The following is a 20,097-nucleotide window of genomic DNA, read 5'->3' as shown; positions in this document are numbered from 1 at the left end:
ATTTTGTTGTAAGAGCTTATGTGGTGAATGGTGAACAGAAATTTCCCCTGGATAGACACATATTGCTATTTGAAAATGCTGAGATGCCTGCATCATCCATTGCAACATTTGAGTTCACAATGGGAGAATGATATGAGCAGATTCCTGTCCAGTCAGCAACAGCAATCACTGTTGACCCTTCATAATAAGTAAAGCAAACATCTCAGGTTGTGTAACAATGCTGTTTGCATTTGGTGCCACAGAAAAATCCACTGAAGTAATTATCAATGGATCTGATTGAGTTACATCCCATTGAAATAACAGGGCATATGGCTGACCAAGGGGGGTTGAAAATCATTAATTGAAAAGGATAGTCAGGTGCCCATCACATTGCCTGACGTTGTGTGATGGCTTTTGATACTTTTTCAAGTGCCTTTTTTGCTTTGTCTGTAAGCACTCTTGGGGAGGTCAGCATATTATCTCCCCGCAAAAGAGTAAACAACCTGTGGAGATCTTTGTTGGAAATCCCCAACAGGGAGTGCACCCAGTTGATGGCTCCTAGGAGCTTCTGTAAATCATTTAGTGTTTTGACCCCAGTATGGATTCTCACCTGCTGTGCAACTATAGTCTGTTCATATATTCTCCAACCCAAATATTGCCAAGGTGCCTTTTTCTGCACCTTTTCAGGTGCAATTTGTAACCCCATATTGTGCACTGATTCCTCGGTAAGGGTGAGAGCTTGTTGCAAGATCTCCTGTTGTTCTGCTGCTATTAGGATGTCATTCATGTAATGATAGTTTATTGCTTGCGGTACCTTAGCTCTGACCAGACTTAGAGCCTTAGCCACAAACCACTGACAAATCATGGGGCTATTTTTCATTCCTTGAGGTAATACAATCCAATGGAAACATTTTGCAGGTTTAATGATGTTAATGCACCTGGTGGGTGCCAACAACCAAGCCACATATATTTTGCAAATGGTTGGCGAGTTTTTCATCCTTTGGGGAAGCACTACCCAGTGATAACGTCTTGCTGGCTCCTGCTTGTTCACAGATGGCACTGTAAAGGCAAATTTTTCACAATCATCAGGATGCAAAGGAAGGGTAAAAAAGCAATCCTTTAAATCAATTATCAATAAGTCCCAATGTTCAGGCAGCATAACTGATGAGGGTAATCCTGGTTGTAAGGCTCCCATGTCTTTCATTACAGCATTAATGGCTCTTAAATCATGCAGCAAATGCCATTTTCCACTTTTCTTAGGAATAGTAAAAATAGGCATATTCCAAGGACTCGTAGATGGAACAATATGTCCCTTCTCTACTTGCTCTTCTACTAAACTGTAAATTGTGGACAGCTTTTCAGATGTTAGCAACCATTGATCAATCCAAACAGGAGTATCAGTTTCCCATTGAAGTTTAAGGATTGGCCATCCCCCAATGGCCGCAACTAAAAATGCTGGTTAGTCAGTCTCATTCCTAGCTGGCTCAATATATCCTGGCCAACTAAGGCAATGTTAACATTTAAAACATATGGTCGTGTCTGAGCAATTGAACCATCTGACATTGTTAAGCTAATAGCTGATTTACTGATTTCAGTTGATTGAATACCTCCAACTCCAAAAATTCCTCCCCTCTTATTGTCCAAGGGCCATTTCACAGGCAAAAGAGACTTTGGTATAATAGTAACATCAGCCCAAGTGTCCAAAATCATTTGTATTTTTAACTGCTGTTGATCTGGACCAGTTAGTAATACCAGATCTTCAGGCTTTGATTTACAAATATCCAGTGCAAACAGGATCTGAGGATCACCTGTGAATCCAAAACCTTCATTCCCTCTATGTTTCTCTCCTTTATTTGACACAATAGATCTAAATAGTATGAGCTGAGCAATTTTAGATCCTTTTTTAATTGACACAGGTGGACGTAGGGTCTGCACCATTATACCAATGACTCCTTCAAAGTCTGCATCAATTACCCCAGGCAATACAAGTATACTTTGTCGCGATGTTGACGACTGTCCAAGTAACAAAGCACATAAAACATACCTTAATGGATCTTTCATTTCAGATGGAATACAATGAACTTGATTGTCTACTATAGTAATGTCTATTGCTGTTGCCAAGTCCACTCCTGCACTCCCTAAGGTTGCGGAGGAGAGGCAACCTAGGCACTCTGTACTTGTGTTGTGGCACATGGGGCAGTCAAGCTGGTTATCGAGTTTCCCAACACCTTGCTGTCTCTGTGAAATCTTGAATGACAATCTCCTACCCTGTGATCAAATTTTCCACAATGATCACAAATTTCTGCAAAGCCAGTATTTCTTGTTTCTGCCGAGTTTGAAACTTTTGCTTTGTTTTTACACTGAACTTTAGTGGGACCAATTTCTCCACATTTAAAACACTTTAATTCTTTACCTTCATGCCCTTGCTGTACTAAAGGCTTTACTGCTGCTGCAAAAGCATTGGCTAAAACCTCTGCTTGTTCCTCATTAGGCCCTATCCATGAGCACACTTCAAACATCTCAGCAAGCGTAGCAGATTTAAGCAATGTATAAAGAATACATTTGCAGTGTGAATTGGCATTCTCCAGTGCCAGCAATACTAAAAGTTTCTCTTTCACTTCGTTTTCTAAGTCTGGATGTTTTTCCAAGGCTTCTATGAGCCTGTTTAAAAGAGACCCATAGGGCTCCTTATCTTGTTGACGGATGGCGCTGTAGGGTGGAACTGTCTTCCCTAGGTCTGACACACTTTTCAATGCTCCCAAAGCTAGTGACTGAGACAGCTGCAAAGTCTGACAACAAGCCTAGCCTATACTTGTTCATTTGCAAAAGGACCACTTCCTATCAACATTTCATGTGTTGTACCAAAGAACAGATCGTTTTGCCCCCAGTTTAAATTTTCCACAGCCACTTCATGACAAAGATGGTCCCAGTCATTCAGAAAATGAAGTGTTTGAGCTGGCAACAGCAATAGCTGTACTATGCGATTAGTATTTGATGGAGTTAGCAGCATATCCAGGAATATGTGTTGCAAAAAAACACTTGTGTATAAGAAGAATTTAAACCGTATTGAGTAATCGTCTGTTTAAGTTCTTTTAACAATTTCCAGTCAAGAGTTACCCACTGATTTGGTTGATTCTGATCCCCCATATTCACAGGAAATGCCTCAGGTAACATAACCCCTTCTATTAAAGCATCTTTAACAATCCCTCTCCATTTTTGTCCTGGTTCCTGTATTAGCAATGCTGTTGAAGATGACGTAGGAGTTGGAGTTGCTGGAGCAGCTTCTGATCTCCATTTTTCCATATTGTCCTGTAATTGTTGCAATTTCTTATTTATTTCTTCCACCCATTCCTCCGGAGCTCTCTTAGAGCAGGCTGTAAGCGGAGTCGGTGGAGTAGAGGGTGGTAAAGGCATGTCAGTACTTAAGGCGCTAGGTGGCGGTGATGTATTAGTAAAAGCATACAGGCCACTCGTCTGCGGCGGTGGCGCGCGGCCCTGATACCCGCACTGTTGCTGATGTTTTTGGTGGCCTTAAGGGGGAATAAGTTGGTGACTGCAATTCAGAATCTGGAGCAGATGACGTCCCACTTGTATTGTCAAGAGTATGTCACAAGATCGATTTATTACAGTCATTAGAATCATTATTCTTGATAAGTTTGTTCTCCTATGGTGGAACTTTGGGGTCAGAGGGAGATTTTAGTGCGATCGGAAGAGGAGGAGACCACTCCATTTCTCCCGGTGGTGAAAATAACAGTGGCCCTGACGATGTGGAGGGAGAGGCAGCAACGACATGGGCTGCTGGTCCCGGTATGCGAACCTCCTCAAGCATTAACGCACTCCTCTTTCTCCCCAGAAGTTATAGCTGCAAAGGCATCGGTAGCAGGTTAGCATTCAGCCTTTAACTCTTGTAGAGTCTCTTTGATTAATCACCAAGTGGTAGCAAAGCACTGTGTCTCCCGTGATCCTAGGCTCACCTCTTCCCACAGAGCACTGCCAAGTTTTTCCCAGCTGACGAGATCAAATGCTGTAGCTGAATCAGTTATTATTCCCTTTTTCCTACTCCACAGCAATAATCAGCGTAAAGCTGGGACATCGTATTTAAGTCCTCTCTTAGAGAGTATATGTTGGAGGAGATTTACTACTGCTGCTTCTTCTTTACTTAATTGTGTTCCCATACTCCTCCCTCCCAGCCACTCATCTCTATTTCAGGTGTTCCGCTGCCCAGTGTTTTTCTTCTTGAGCCGCTCCCTGGCTGTTTGCCTCTGACTCTGACACACTGTTGGTCTGCCACCGGCTGGACTTTCCCATTTTTTTCCCTACTTTCTTCTTCTTTTCTTCTTCTTCTTCTTCTTCTTCTTCTTCTTCTTCTTCTTCTTCTTTTTCTTTTTTAATAATATAGCAAGTTCAATATGAACATGTAAAAAGTTGGTAGGATCCCTGTTTGGGTGCCACTTGCATGGACCACCTCGCCGGATGGGATTCATGGACTACGCATCAGACCAATATGATCAATGCAGAAGCCCTTTAATTTAGCATTCAATCACATTATATATGTTATTCTTTTCTAAATATATGATGTAATCTAATATGATTGGATAGCTCAGTCTATCATGCTCTGTTCAGATGCCTAATAGCAAAATATGATTTGTTAAGCTTAACTACGTTAATATCTTGATAGTAGCAGTTTCTACATTGCTTTACCTTATTCCTTCTTTATCTGATTTCTATTCTAAGCTTACACTGTTTCTTTCTCACACACAGCTTCCTTCATACCTACATTCTAATAAGCACCTCGTCCTTGACTATTCTTCAGGCCCATAGTTCACTGTCTGATATAGTCAAAGTCTGAGGCCTGCATCTGAGGCCTGTGTCTCATCTTAATGCAGCTTACGGTTTCATATAACCAAAGTTGGGGTGGGCCACGTGTCCATTTTCCTTCAGGTACATTGCTACAATTACCCCTTTTTCTTCTTGGACCAGCCAGACTCTTTGTGGTGGATTAATGATTTCATTTGACTGCTAGAAGCTAGCAGAAACCTTCTTGAAGCCCACTCAGGTATTACTATGAGAATCATAAAATCATAGAATGATAGGGGTTGGAAGGGACTTTTAGAGATCATGTAGTCTAACCCCTCTGCAGAAGTAAGTTCACCTAGATCAGGTCGCATAGGAACATGTCCAGCCAGGTCTTGAAGACCTCCAAGGAAGGAGACTCCACAAACCCTCTGGGCAGCCTGTTCCACTGCTCCGTCACCCTCACAGTGAAATAGTTTTTCTTATATTTAAGTGGAAATTTTTGTGTTCCAGCTTCATCCCATTACCCCTTGTCCTCTTGCTAGCTACTATAGAAAAAAGGGATGCCTCAACCTCCTGACACCCACCCTTTAGTTATTTATAAATGTTAATAAGATCTCCCCTCAGTCTCCTCTTCTCCAGACTAAACAGCCCCAGTTCATATGAAAGATGTTCCATTCCCCTGATCATCTTGGTGGCCCTGCGCTGGACTTTCTACAGCACTTCCCGGTCCCTCTTGAGCTCCGGCGCCTCAGTCAGTATCACTCTCCCCTGTGTTTTCTCCGTTTCCCCTCACGTACCCAGTGGTACCCAGTCTAACATGGGGTCGTGCTTTTCTACTCTGTTCTGATCCTCCAGCATCATATTTCCGTCTGACCCCGTCCTCATCTCTTGCAACTCAGCCTGGGGGTATTCCAATGGGCTGAGCTCGACTGGAAAGCAACTCTCCTGTGGGGGCTCCGCTTCAGGGCCGCATTCTTCATCTTCCTTTTCACTATCAGACTCATCACATTCTGTGTCTATCCACAGTGACGGACCCACCTGCGGTCCTAAACTCTCTACTTCCACGCTGCACGTTTCCTGATCACTATAAACTATGTCCTCTGTCTGCACTCCCCACTCCTTTTTCCGGAGAGCTTCCTGCACCGATAACTGAGACTGTTTTTTCTCTGTTGTCTTTATCAGAACCCTTTTAATACTTCCCCACGCATCAAAAAGCTGACCCATTCCCATGGTCCCCTCTACGAAAGCCTGATACAACTCCCTGTCCACCACCGTCCATTTCTGCGCATTTAATAATTCTTTGGGTGCCCATATCACACCTCGCCCCTGCAACCACATGATGCAAGCAACTGTGGGCATGTACTGAATCTGTTCACCCACCTCAGACGCCATCATCTTAAGTCCCTCAATCATTTGCTCCAACTGCGCCATGGCTGCGAACGTCCTGCGTTCTGCCGATCGCGTCGGGGTCACCATATGTTGCCGCCACCGGCAACACCACCAGGCCGCCTGCACGGATTACTCAGCCCCCCCACTGAGGGGACAAGGATCACCACACACTCAGCATTGATGATACTTTATTCCAACCCCTTGTTTACCCCATGTGCTTATATCTACTACCACCAGCACCTCCTCTCACTCCACCCTGTGCCCACCTCTTCTGTACCTTCCACCTCTCACGTTACAACCCGAGATCTTCCAGATGCCTACCACACCCCACCCCACCAGCGAGTAGGCTGGGGGTACACAAGAAGCTGAGAGGGAGCATGACCAGGACAGCTGACCCAAACTAGTCAAAGGGATGTTCCATACCACAGGATGTCATGTCCAATATATAAACTGGGGGCAGTTGTCAGGAAGGGACGTATTGCTACTCAAGCATAGGTCAGTAGATGGTGAGTAATTGCATTGGGCATCACTTCAGTACTTGAGTTTCTTTGAGTTTTATTTATCTCTTTTTTGTTATATTCGTTTTCATTGCTATTATTATTATTATTACATATTATATTACTATTTTATTGCTATATTTTATTTAATTTTATCTCAATCCATGAGTGTCCTGAGTTTGGCTGGGATAGGGTTAATTTTTTACAAGGAGCTAGCAAGGGGCACAACTAACATCTCAGGTTTGGCTGGGATAGGGTTAACATTTACAGGAAGGTAAGAAGGGGCACAGCTAGGGCAGCTGACCTAGGCTGGCCAACTGGTATTGGATACCACACTGATGCCATGCCCAGTATATAGGTGAGGAGCCGCACGGAGGATCTCTCTTGGAACCACAGTTTTGGATCAGGAGCAACTGTTTTGGATTCCGAGTGCTGAGCAACTGCATTCACGCACCACTCTCTCTGTATATTCTTTCATTTATTGCTATAACTGCTTCTTCTTGACTTGTGTTGTTCTATTAAATTGTTCTTATTTCAACCCATGTGATTTTCTTCACCTTTTCCTCCAATTCTCCTCTCCATTTCACCAGGAGGGGAAAGAGTGAGCAAACATCCCTGTGGCTCTTTGTTCCCAACTGGACAAAACCATGACAGTTTTTGGCACCCCATGTGGGACATGAACAGTTGAAACAAGAACAGAGTGTGCTAAAACAAACTTGTGTAGATTTCTAATATTAATTAAATAGTTGGTTTACATGCTCACATGGTGATGTTATATAAATAATTATATGAACTATGTATTCACTGTGATGATTATCCCCTCTGGGATATGGATGAGGTCACAGAGTCACAGATTCTTAAGGGTTGGAAGGGACTTCAAAAGATCATCTCGTCCAACCAGCCTGCCAGAGCAGGACCACCTCTAGAGTAGGTCACACAGAAACTCATCCACGTGGGTTTTGAATGTCTCCAGAGGTGACTCCACAACCCATCTGGGCAGCCCGTTGCAGTGCTCCATCACCCTCACAGGGAAGAAATTGTTCCTTATGTTTTTTTGGAACCTCTTATGTCCTAGCTTGTACCCGTTGCCCCCTGTCCTATCATTGGACATCATTGAGAACAGTCTGGCTCCATCCTCCTGGCACCCACCCTTTACGTATTTGTAAACAATAATGATATCACTCCTCAACCACAATCCATGTGGTGAGCATTTCTACAAAGTGCACCTCCATCTTATGCCAATTTATTGGCAGTCATGTCCTGGAAAGAAGGCAAGAGGCAAACAGTGGATGAAGTGGCTGCCCAACTTCAGCAGTGTGAAGGAAGTCTGTCTTCCTCCCTACAGGCCTGCATCTCAGCAGTAGAGAAATTGTCATGGGAGCTCCACCAATTCAATGAAGATGTTCCACTCTCCACTTGCACTGTTGTATTTCTTAATACTTCCTCTAAGAGCTTAAAAAACATTTCAAATTAAGTCAGTTGTAGCTGTTCTGTCAGGAATTCACTAAGCACTGCAGTCACTGAAGCAATTAAAAAAATTGCACAGAAGTGTCTTTTGAATCATATCCTGCTGATCAATGCTACACATCTCTACAGTCTTTTACAGTCAACAAGAATGTAAAATGGTAAAACTCTCTTGGCACTAATCTCTGAAGCCATGTCTAATTCTCTTTTTTAATGAGGCATTGAATTACTCCATACAGTGAGATGCCTGTCAGTTTGCAGCATAGCTCCGTGCACACTGCTATGCCACCAGAGATAAACAATCAGTAGGATTGATCGGGTAGGCAATCAGTTAAACAAATCTGAGGAGAAAAAAAACTTGCACATGCACTGCTCAGGATGAAATAGATATTTTGATAAAGTTGCATAATGAAAATATGTGTTGTGTGAATACAGTGACTGGCAGTAACTGAGAGATAGCTTTTGCATAAATGATTTATTTTCTAGACTTGCAATGAGAGGAAGGTCTAGGGATCAGAACACAGATCCATAGTCACTTCCTCCATTTTACCACAGATTTAGTCTTGAGTCATTTAGTTCCTCTTCTGTGTAGCAACTCTGCTCCTCCATTACAGAAACAAAAATAGTGGTGCAAAATACACCTCCTCAGGGCAAGGGTGGTCCTTCTTTTCAAGGGGGAAGGGCAGAGAGTAAGACATGCACTTCTGCAAGAAAGATGGGGCAGGCAGCTGTGGTGCTGGCCATCCTCTTCAAGGCTGGACATAGAGAGTGTGGCAAGGTGCAGATGTAAGGTCATCAGACAAGGCATTTCAGTTATGTGACACTCATTACCTGGTTATATAGCATATAAAATTTTATAGAGAAAACGGTGTCTGTGTAGCAAGCAGTCTTAAAAGAAGACACACCACAAACAATAACCCAATATCTTCTCTACCTTTGCTGCTAAGTCACCCACCATATACTTACTGTCATACCTATGAGCACCAAAACAAAATAGTTGATGCTTACTCATACCCCTAGGAAATGGTTCAAGTATTGCCAGTGATATCTGGATTGCTAATTAATACTCTTTGTTGTGATATCATATCATTACGTCAGTAGTATTCAAGAACTTTGGCCACTCAAAACTGCTCTGTTGTTTAAGTCAATGGATTTCTATTGAGTTTGAAGTGCAGTAAATAATCAAATTGGGCATTTTATTGCCTAGTTTTGCTTCATCCTGATTTGTCAATATTCAAGGCTAAGTGATGGATATATTGATTTCTGCATTTACTTACATCCTAGCCAACACATCATTTCCTTTGGATTTATTTATGCTCAAAGGACTTCTCAGCTGCTTTACAGAACCTTTAAAAAAAAATCTGTAACAAAACATCTCACAAAACATAAAAATTTCATTTAAAAATTATCCTTGTCCTCTACTTGGGTTAGAGTGTATTGAGTGTCTTTTTAACAAGACGGGGAGGATTCCTTTCTTGCGTACAGGAAGGTCACTGTGAGGAACGGTGTTTCCTTTTGAGCTTCACACCGCAAGAGTAGCACATCTGAAGAAGTCACTGTCCAGCTGCTTGTAATGGCTCTTCTCGCCAGAAGTTCTCTCCCCTCTGGCCTGCTGGCTGAGCTACTTGTTTGCTTGATTTCTCCAAATGAATCATTTAGCACAGGCAGCTTCGATAATAACAGGCTCTCATTAAGCAGGTGGGCCAGCACAGTTGGAGCTGCCAGAGGACATGTGTCCACAGTTTAAGGGAATATGGTTTCACAGGAAACCTCTGAATCAAATTTCTCTGTCCAACATGAAGGTCTGAGGTAAAGTGTGATGGTCTAAAGCTTAAAAACTTTTTAATTAGGAAGTGTAACTGAGTAATAGTCTAAGAGAATTCAGTTAGGAAACTTGGCTGTTTAGGTGGAATTGTAAAGTTGTGAGCTAATTCCCTGACATGTGATGCAATTGAAAAGCACGGGAGCTTCTGGAGTCAGAGATGTATCCTCATAGAGTCAATACCCAAAAATCCATTTATGCTTACTACACACTGATATTTATACATTAGTACAGAATTCAGGTGATAGTAATATAGTGTTAATTGGTTACATTTACAAAGCCATACGCTACTTGGCACAAGCTAATTGGTTAATTGCTAAAGCTCACACTCTTAGTTTAAGCAAAATCTCAGCACAGCTGTGGTTAAAAATACCCTGCTTTTTACTTCTTCTCAGCTGCTCACTGTTTTCAGGCAGCCTCCTCCTGGCATGCGCCCAAGGTCAAGCTGGCCTTGCTATCTGTGTGAAAGCTTGGATTGTGCAAACATGCTTCTAACAGGACTCCAGGTCCTGTATCAGCAAGAAACTTCTCTGCAGTTCCCCCTTTTTCTTTTTGCACAATCCATGCTTCACTGGTTATTCGCAAAATTAGTTTATTTATGCAAGAGAGTACACAGCTAAATACACATAACCCTACAATTACTACGATCAATATAAGCAATCCAGTTTTCAACAAACTTCGTATCCATCCTTCAAGGCCCATCCAGGACATTAAACCATTTAGGCAAAAAATTCCCATATCTTGCTTGATATTAGAAGTGTGGTCCATAAGTTGCTGTATTTGTTTGTGAATTGATTTGAATGATCATTTAGATCCATACAGCACATGCCTTCAAAATCTTCACAATCATGACCATGAGCCAAAAGTAAAAAATCTATAGCAGCTCTATTTTGAAGCATAGCATGTCATGTATTTGCTAAATCTTCTGCTAATTCGGACAAAACCCTACTAGTGACATTAGCTTGTTTTACAATCCAGCAGGATAATTTTTCTAGGTTTCGATGGGCTCTAGCTGCAGCAACACCTGGTGCAAAAATAGACAAAAAGATAACCTCCCACCTATTCCACAATTCTACATCGCCATCACAATCAGAAGTAATTGCATCAGATCTCTTTTCCACCGTGTAGGATGAGTGACATTAGGATGATGATGGGGTAAGGCAAGACTCAGTTGCCCAATAGTACACAGTCCTCTGACTGGGTGTGAGGGAATCCCAGCCCATGCTCGATTGCCACATATTAAAAAATACCCTGGGGGAAGTTGCCTAGGAAAATTTGGACCTGGGACAGGATCAAACTTATTTCTGTTTATGATTTTACACCATGATTCCCACTTTCTTAAATTCCCAATAGGATACGGAGGCATTGGAATAGTATTGCCATACAATTGCGCCCTGTGCCTTCATTACAATATGATCATGATGCATTAATAAAAATACAAAAAGAGGCATTCAAAGAGTCTAATAACTCAATCTGTTGAGGCTCAGGACCAATAGGCAGCCTGTCGTCCCAGACATCATAGTAATCAAAATCATGCTTGACATCGTTTTCATGCAAACTTGTTTCAGGGAATTTGATTCCTAATTTTTTCACTGCCCGAACAAAAGTTCCCCATGTGGTGGTGTGTACAGGGACTCCTACCAAACATGTCATAAAAGGGGTACTAGGTGTAGCAAGGCTGGCACAAAAGGTGGTGGTATTCAAACTACAAGCTAAAGAGACCCATACATTCTCTCTTACACAAATTATGCAGTTACTTAAGCAGATAACAATGGACAAAAAACCCCACAGAGTCTACATGATGCACTTAGCACAGCAGTCATCTTTACATATTGGATTTGGTGTATTGCTCTCTTCGAACTCTAGATCTGACAAGTTTGTGCAAATGCTTGCGGATCTTCAAATTCAGCGACTTCTACGTTAGATCCGTAGATGATCTCGGTGTCCCACCTGAAGTCATCGAAATTGCTCCTATAGCAAAAATTACATAAGCCTCCAATATAAGCAATAGTCCAAGATCCTCTAAAAAAACAAACTATTACATTTACCACACCTTAACATCAGCCTAAATTCTAACTGATTACATATTAAGCATTTCACATTTCTATTTTCACACAACTGTCTATTTAACTCCCAAAACCCCCTGGACCAGCTCCGAGTAGAATATTTTTTGTCAGTGATGGAGGAGACACTCAATCCAGTCCAGGTACACTAGCTTCCCGAGCTACTACATATGATAGTTCTCCTATAACTCTCCGTCTTTGCTCATAAGCTGGTGTTGAGTCCTCTCGACTGCGGGATGCATCCATTTGATTGGTATCCACTGTGGTCTGCAGTCTGTGGAACCACAATTCAGTCAGGCGTCCCTGGTGCCAAGTTCCCTTCAGCCTTCCTCCGTGGACCAGACACGGAATCAACAGGCTGTTTGCATCCGTCCGCATTTAAGCAATTCCTCATTTAAGCGATTTTTATGTCCCCGAGTTGCCTGAAACCATTTACCACAATCATTTGAAGCATCGACAGTATGACAAAATCCATTGTCATACTGATACTCCTGATTAAAAAAAAAAAAAAAAAATTCTTCATCAATGAGTCTAAAACACAAATAACTTTTTTTATAAATCTTTTTCACCCCTTTTTTTTTAATGTGTCACTGACTTCTCAATGCCAAAATGTTGTGTTCTTCCAAGCTCCATTCCTGGCACCTAAAACACCTTAGAAAGTTTCCACTGTAAGAAAACCACTATTCATCATCACATTTATAGCAAAATGCATGACATCACGGCCAACAGTTTTACACTCGTTGAGGCAACGGATTGGAAAGTATGAGCTCAGCGGTCCGTGAGGGCTGGTGCCGATGGTGTCGGCGCTCGGGGTGGGGAGGGCACTCCGGAGAAACTTAACGGGCGCGGGAAGTGGCTGCGGATGGAAGGGGCGGGCGGGGCCTGGCTCATTCCGTGCAGTCCCCGGCGCCGGCGACGCAGTCTCCTGCGTTTTCTTTTTCTTTGTCTCCCCTCGCGTGCCCGATGGTGCCCAGTCTAACTCGGGGTCGCGCCCCCCCACTCTGCCCTGATCGTCCTGTGCTGTACCCCCGCCCGACTCCGCCCGCTCGGCATTCCCCGTTCGCATCCTCTGCAACTCTACCCAGGGGTAACCCGGCGGGCGGGGCTCGACTGGGAAGCAGCTCTCCCGCGGGGACTCTGCTCCGGGGCCTTTTCGCCTCCTTGACTTTATAAAAACTCTTGTGTAGAGGAGAACTTTTTTTTTTTTTTTTCCCCTTGCAGCACGCCCCGCTCGGCGACGGGCTGCGCACCGGGCTGGCTTTCAGCGGCGACGGGCTGCGCCTCGATGGTCTCTAGTTGCTCAAATTTCTTTAATACTTCCCTCAGGAACTTGTCCGTTCCCCTGTCTCTTTCGGCTTCGGTGTAGCGGCTAACGCCTAGGCTGCAGCCATAGCCACACACTGTTCTGCTTGCATTTCTTTTAAAGTATTTATCACGTCTCTCCAAACGACACCTAGATCTTTACTGATCTTACTGTTGTCCTTATCGTCACTAATAGTGACTTCTCAGAGAAGGTTTCCAATATCTCGCCACTCCGATATACGAAATAGGAGTTGTGATTCCCTTAAATGTCCTTTTGCCCACCAGCACAGCTCATGGAGCTTTTTTGTGCTCACGCTGACCTCTCACCTAGTGAGAATCGTTTCAGGCAGTGTGAGTGCTGCTTCTTGATCCATATTATAACGTAAGCGGTCTTACCAATGCAGGTCCAGTTCGTGCACTAACTGGGTCGGCCTGTCCTCCTTTCTTCTCGTTTCTGACGCCGCCTGCCTCCTTCGCAAAATGCCCGTGCCGGGATGCAGTTTCAGGAGTCTTTCCGCGTTTAAGCGCTATCTGAAGGTGTCCCTGTTCGGGCGCCAATTGATGCAATTGAAAAGCACGGGAGCTTCTGGAGTCAGAGACGTATTCTCATAGAGGTAGAGTCAATACCCAAATACCCGTTTGTTCTTAATACACACTGATATTTATACATTAGTACAGAATCCAGGTGATAGTAATATAGTGTTAATTGGTTACATCTACAAAGCCATACGCTACTCAGCACAAGCTAATTGGTAAATTGCTAATGCTCACGCTCTTAGTTTAAGCAATATCTCAGCACAGCTGTGGTTAAAAATATCCTGCTTTTACTACTTCTTAGCTGCTCACTGTTTTCAGGCAGCCTCCTCCTGGCATGCGCCCAAGGTCAAGCTGACCTTGCTATCTGTGTGAAAGCTTGGATTGTGCAAACATGCTTCTAACAGAACTCCATGTCCTGTATCAGCAAGAAACTTCTCTACAGACATGCAATATAATTTCCGATTAAGGTTATCTGCAATATCTAACCTTTTAGTAAATGCCAGCTGCATAATGACTGTCAGTTTTCTCTCCTTAGATATTATATTGCAGAAGGTTCTATCTGACCATAAGAATCTATTTAATAATCTCTAATGGGAAATGACCAGTATCTGAGTATAACAGATTAAAAGTGACAATGCTAATTGACTGCAGAGGTATCTACATGAAGAGGGACCAGAAAAATCATTTAAGTCTAAATGAAATTGGACTGATTTGATATTTGAAAAAGTGTTACATTCCTCTTGTGTTTGGCAGTGTGGACTAATTGCTCCCTGTGTCACGCAGAACCAGTTTCTATGTAGCAATAGGCTAAGACTGCTGGGGAGAGAATAATAGTAACTTAAGGGTTTTAGAAAGAGTTTACTAAAATTAGAAGTATATGGGAAGGGTTTTATTGTATGTAATTTTTATGGTGAGGAATGAATTTTGGACTGTGAGGGTGACGGAGCAATGGCTGCCCAGAGGGGTTGTGGAGACTCATTCCTTGGAGGTCTTCAAGACCCGCCTGGACATGTTCCTATGCGACCTGATCTAGGTGAACCTGCTTCTGCAAGGGGGTTGGACTAGATGATTTCTAAAGGTCCCTTCCAACCCCTGCCATTCTATGATTCTATGTGAAGAGTTTACTAAAATTAGAAGTACATGGGAAGGGTTGTATTGTATGTAATTTTTATGGTGAGGAATGAATTTTGGACTGTGAGGGTGACAGAGCAATGGAACAGGCTGCCCAGAGGGGTTGTGGAGACTCCTTCCTTGGAGGTCTTCAAGACCCGCCTGGACATGTTCCTATGCGACCTGATCTAGGTGAACCTGCTTCTGCAGGGGGGTTGGACTAGATGATTTCTAAAGGTCCCTTCCAACCCCTGCCATTCTATGATTCTATGTGAAGAAATAAAATTCTGGAAAACATTTAATATGTGGGCTTGTGGTTGCTAGTAAAACAAATGGGAGGTGCAAAAAAACCAGTTCTGCTCTGGAGATGTAAATTTAATTACCTTTCTTCTTAGGTTTTCATAAAGGATTTTGCAAATAAATAGAAGAAATAAATAGGAAATCACTGTTATATTTTATGGGAAATAATTGGTAGGAGACATTCCAAACCCCTCCTGGATGAGTTCCAGTGTGACCTACTCTAGGTGATCTTGCTCTGGCAGGGAGTCTGGCAGGGACTGGATGATCTTTCAAGGTCCCTTCCAACCCTTAAGATTCTGTGATTCTGTGACTGTTGTGGTGCTGCTGTGCTAGCTGGGCCAAACCACGACAGGGTATAACTGGCAATGCTGGGGCAAACCCCATCTGGGCTGCCCCAGTAAGACATCACTTCTCAGCTGGAGAAGCTGATTTTGAAGGTGCAACCTGTAGATGCCCATATACCTAAGAACCAGGCTGTGGAAGAACATCAGCATAACCAGCAAGTAGACAAGGCTGCCAAGATTGGAGTGGCTCAGGTGGATTTGGATTGACAACACAAGGGGGAGTTATTTTTTTAGCTCAGTGGCCCATGACACCTCAGGTCATCCGTGGGTGTGTGTTTAATTGAAAAAGGATATGATTTGGACCAGCCAGATATTTCTTTAGTTTGAAGAAAGGTGGTGGTTGAATAAACAAGGTATTGTATAACAGGGGAGTTGATGCAGGGGCTGATGGTAGCAAGCTGCTTTCAATCATTAAGAACAGGTACTGTGTGCTCAGCAAGTGAAGAAGATACAGTAATCAATTGAGCCTGCTGTAATCACATGGGTGGAAGTAGGATATATAAGGAAGTAGAAGGCAAATGAAAGGCATCTTTGAGTCTAGCTTGTTGGTTGTGTTATGTTGCCTGTGTGCATTCCAGCACAAATATCCCTTGCCATACTACAAGTGGTGACCCTGACTTGTTCAGCTAAGCTTTTTGGACTAAGTTCTCCAAAAGAAACACTCTAATGTAGAAAGGTGAGGGACCTGGATGGGATATGTCGGTTGATGTGGGGAGATTGGTGGACAGTCACTGCAGCAGAGACAATCACTGCAGCAGAGACACCTAGGAAGCAGGTGAGCAACCGGGACCGGAAAGATGGGGAAAGCTTTAAGTAAACAAGAAACTATGATAGACATTCTCCAGTGTATCTTCTCTGACAAAGGGTGAAATTATGAAAAATAAATATTGCAAAGACTTGTGAGATAGGGACAGGATGTAGGCTTTTTCACCTCCCCACAGGATGTATTTGAAATAGCACATTGGGGAAAAACTAGGGAGTGCATTATGGGACTCTGTTAATGATGCAATTGGGCTACGTAAACTGATGTCAACCACTTTAAAGCAATTGCAAGCTAAAGAGGCTGTGACTGCGCATGTAGTGGCCACCGTGAATGCAGAAGGTGCTACACTCTCTGCATCTTCTGGATGCCAGAAGATTTGTTTTGGTTTTTTTTTTGGAGGTAGTGACTTGGTAATACCATCAGCTCCACCTTTAGTTAACCCCGATGTAGAGGAACTAACTCAAGAAGAGAGGAAATGAGTCCATCCCCTAGATCACCCTTACAGAAACAATGCAGGTAACAGGACCCCCCCACCTGGGAGCAGAGTATATGTGCCCTTCCCTCCCGCCCCCCCCCCGCCATGACAGAGGGAGTACCTAAAAATGAGCATAAAGTACACTTTGCTAATGAAACGGCACTACCTACTACCTCTTCCCCTGAGATTGCTAACTTCTGTTTATCCTCCTCTCCCATTGTCACCCCTAGCATCTGGGGAGGGGAAGATCAACACAGACAGTTTTTGCTGCAGGAATTGGCAAAACAAGGGGAAGAAATGAAACAGCTCTTGGCCCGCTTGGATGAACTGTTCGAAAAACCAAAAGCGACAGCTAATCAGCTGTTGGCTCTTAATGAATTAATCGATAAACCAAAGGTAGAGGTTTCGGCTCCCAGCCAGATAACTATGATCCTGCTAAAAAGTGGAAAGGTTTTATACATGATGCAGTAATAGAAGGAGAGTTTATCCCACAATCCTTTCCAGTAATACCAGTGGGTAATAATCCTGCACCATGGCAGTGGGTGCCTCTAGACTGGAAATTAGTCAGGGAAGGACAAAAAGCAATAGTGGAATATAGACTGACTAACCCATACATACAGACATTATTGGATCATATTTTTACCAGCGATTTAATGACCCTTCTTTGGTTGTCAAAAACCTTTTTTGAAACCTTTCAGATGTTATTATGGGAATCTGAGTGGAAGAAGCAAGGCTAGAGAATTGGAATTTACAGCAGGGGGATCCATGACAGCTTGCCACAGCTGACATGATGTTGGGCAGAGGACAGTTTGCTGACCCCCAAGTACAAGCTCAAGTAGACGTGGCTGTTTTGCAACGGACAGAAACATTGGCCCGTCAGGCATTTAAGGCCATCCTTGACATGGGAGTGCCAGTTCCCTCATATATAACTATTATGCAAAAACCTGATGAGCACTTTATGACCTTTTTAGAATGTTTGAGAGCAACATTGAATCAGGTACCAGGCATGTCGGCCGAGGTTAAAGCTGCAATAGGAATGCAACTGGCAGTAACTAATGCTAACCCTGACTGTAAGAGGATTTTACAAACTCTCCCATGGACTGTGACATTAGTTGACATGATAGAAGCCTGCTCTTGAGTAGGGTCATCAGAAGAGAAGGCAACACATCTGGCTGAAGCCATGGCAATAGCATTTAAACCTTTAGTACAGCAAGGAAGAGGAAATGAGGGGCCAAAGATTTTTAATTGTAGAGAAATGGGATATATGAAAAAATTTAGATCACTGGTCCAGAAAAAACAGCTCAACTAGAACATCAAGGTTCAATGGCACATGCAATAGATGTGGCAAATTTGGATATAGAGCTGTTGAATGCCACTCTCGAGTGACCAGATGTGGCACACCTTTGCGCAATGACACAAAAACATCCTTCAACATCAGCGCCTGCCTGGATCACCTCAGCTCAGCCACTGCAGGAAGTGCAGGAGTGGATGTGGAAACAGCAATAGATATAACAGTCTCTACAACTCAAAGAGTTATAAAGAAGGTATGTTTATTCGGCGCCGGGTGCATGGGGGGGGGGGGGGGGGGGGGGGGAATCGCTCCACCAGAAACGTGCCCAATTACAAAGTTACAAAATCATATGATGACATTATTCGCCTAGACACTTGGCCCCTCGCAGAACTGGTTTTTGCCCTCAAGGAAGTTGGAGGACCCGGGAGGTATTGTGTGAGGAGATAAGCATGACCTTTTTACAGCTTGTGTGTGAATTTAGTCCTGTCTGAAAAATAAGCTTTATACTATTGCGATAAGTTAGTATAAGGTTTATTAGTACATGTTAGTATAAAGCTCTACATCAATCCCCCCTTTTTTTTATAAAATTAGTAAATTCTTTTACTATTGATACAGTGATTCCTTATTATACAGAGGTTACAATAATCCCATCCAATGCAAATGAACCCTTGGGTCATGGTCTAAGTGCCTTGCTCATAGGATGATCCTTGGCCTCTCACCAGGGCATCTTTGTGCTTCCTGGTATAATTGATGTTGATTATCAGGGAAATATTGGAATCATGGTTAAAGTCTGGCAGCCACCATTTTCTATAACTAGAGGGACCAGAATAACACAGTTAATTCCTTTTAGGACTAACATTCCATTTCCAGGTATTGGAGAGCATTGGAATGGTGATTTTGGTCCACAGATATGCCAGAAGTAAGGCTTACAATGCCACTCTTGCAGGCAAAGCCCACTAGAATTATCATGTTCCAATACATGGAATAAATGATTGGCCATAATGTGTTGTTTGATACAGGGGCAGATGTGACCATTGTTCTATTATCCTTTTGGCCAGAAAATTGGCCTTTAGAAAATTTAGGAACCCCCATTGTTGGGTAGGGGGTTGTCCTGGTTTAGGCCCATCAGGGAACAAAAGACCAGGATTAGCCTCAAGTACCAGAGAGGCTGAGAATTGCCAAAGGGCAGGGAGAGCTTAATTGCTGCTTAAGGTTCAGGACAAAACAGACCAGGCTACTTGGCTTGGGGAAGAAAACAGAAAATAATTTAATGCAACATCAACTAAAACATAATCTTAAAACATAACCAAAATAAACCAACACAAAGTCATGCAACAATGAAGAGTCTGACCAGCCCTTTAAGAACACCTTCTTGCCACACCTCCCTTCTTCCTGGGCTCAGAGCCCTGATCCCACTGTTTTTACCTCCTCCCCCCTTCAACATCTCGGGGGGGGGGGGGGGGGGGGGGGGGGGGGCGTGGAGGACACGGAGTGGGGGTTTCAGTCAGTCTATTCCTGATAGCTTCTGCTGTTTGTCCCTCCTCAGGACATGTGGGATCTGCACCAGTCCTCCCTGAAAGTCCATGGGGTACCTCACACGCATGGCAGCCCTGCACGGGCTGCTCCGACGCACATTTATTCCAAAGGCTGCAGCTCCTCTCTGCCTCTCATGTGGGTCTGCTCTGCGGCATGCAGGCTGTCCAGCAAGGCCTGTGCCTTGGCCGTCTCCACACACAGTCCCTCGCCCGTCCAGGCTCACTCAGATGGAGCTGCTGGTAACTCTCGGTCCTGCCATGGGTCTCTATAGGTTGCAGAGGTACAGCCTGCATTCTCGCTACGGCTTGCAGAGGGATCTCTGGTCTATTGCTTCTCCTTCCTCCCTCCTTCTCTGGCTGAAGGGTCAGCGTGGTCACCTCCATCTTGTATCACTCTTACACCTCCTGCCAGCATTTCAAATTCCCATC

This window comes from Colius striatus, chromosome W (assembly GCF_028858725.1).
Source record: "Colius striatus isolate bColStr4 chromosome W, bColStr4.1.hap1, whole genome shotgun sequence".
Lineage (NCBI taxonomy): Eukaryota > Metazoa > Chordata > Aves > Coliiformes > Coliidae > Colius > Colius striatus.
The sequence above is the reverse complement of the archived record's forward strand: the minus strand, read 5'-3'. Positions refer to the sequence as shown.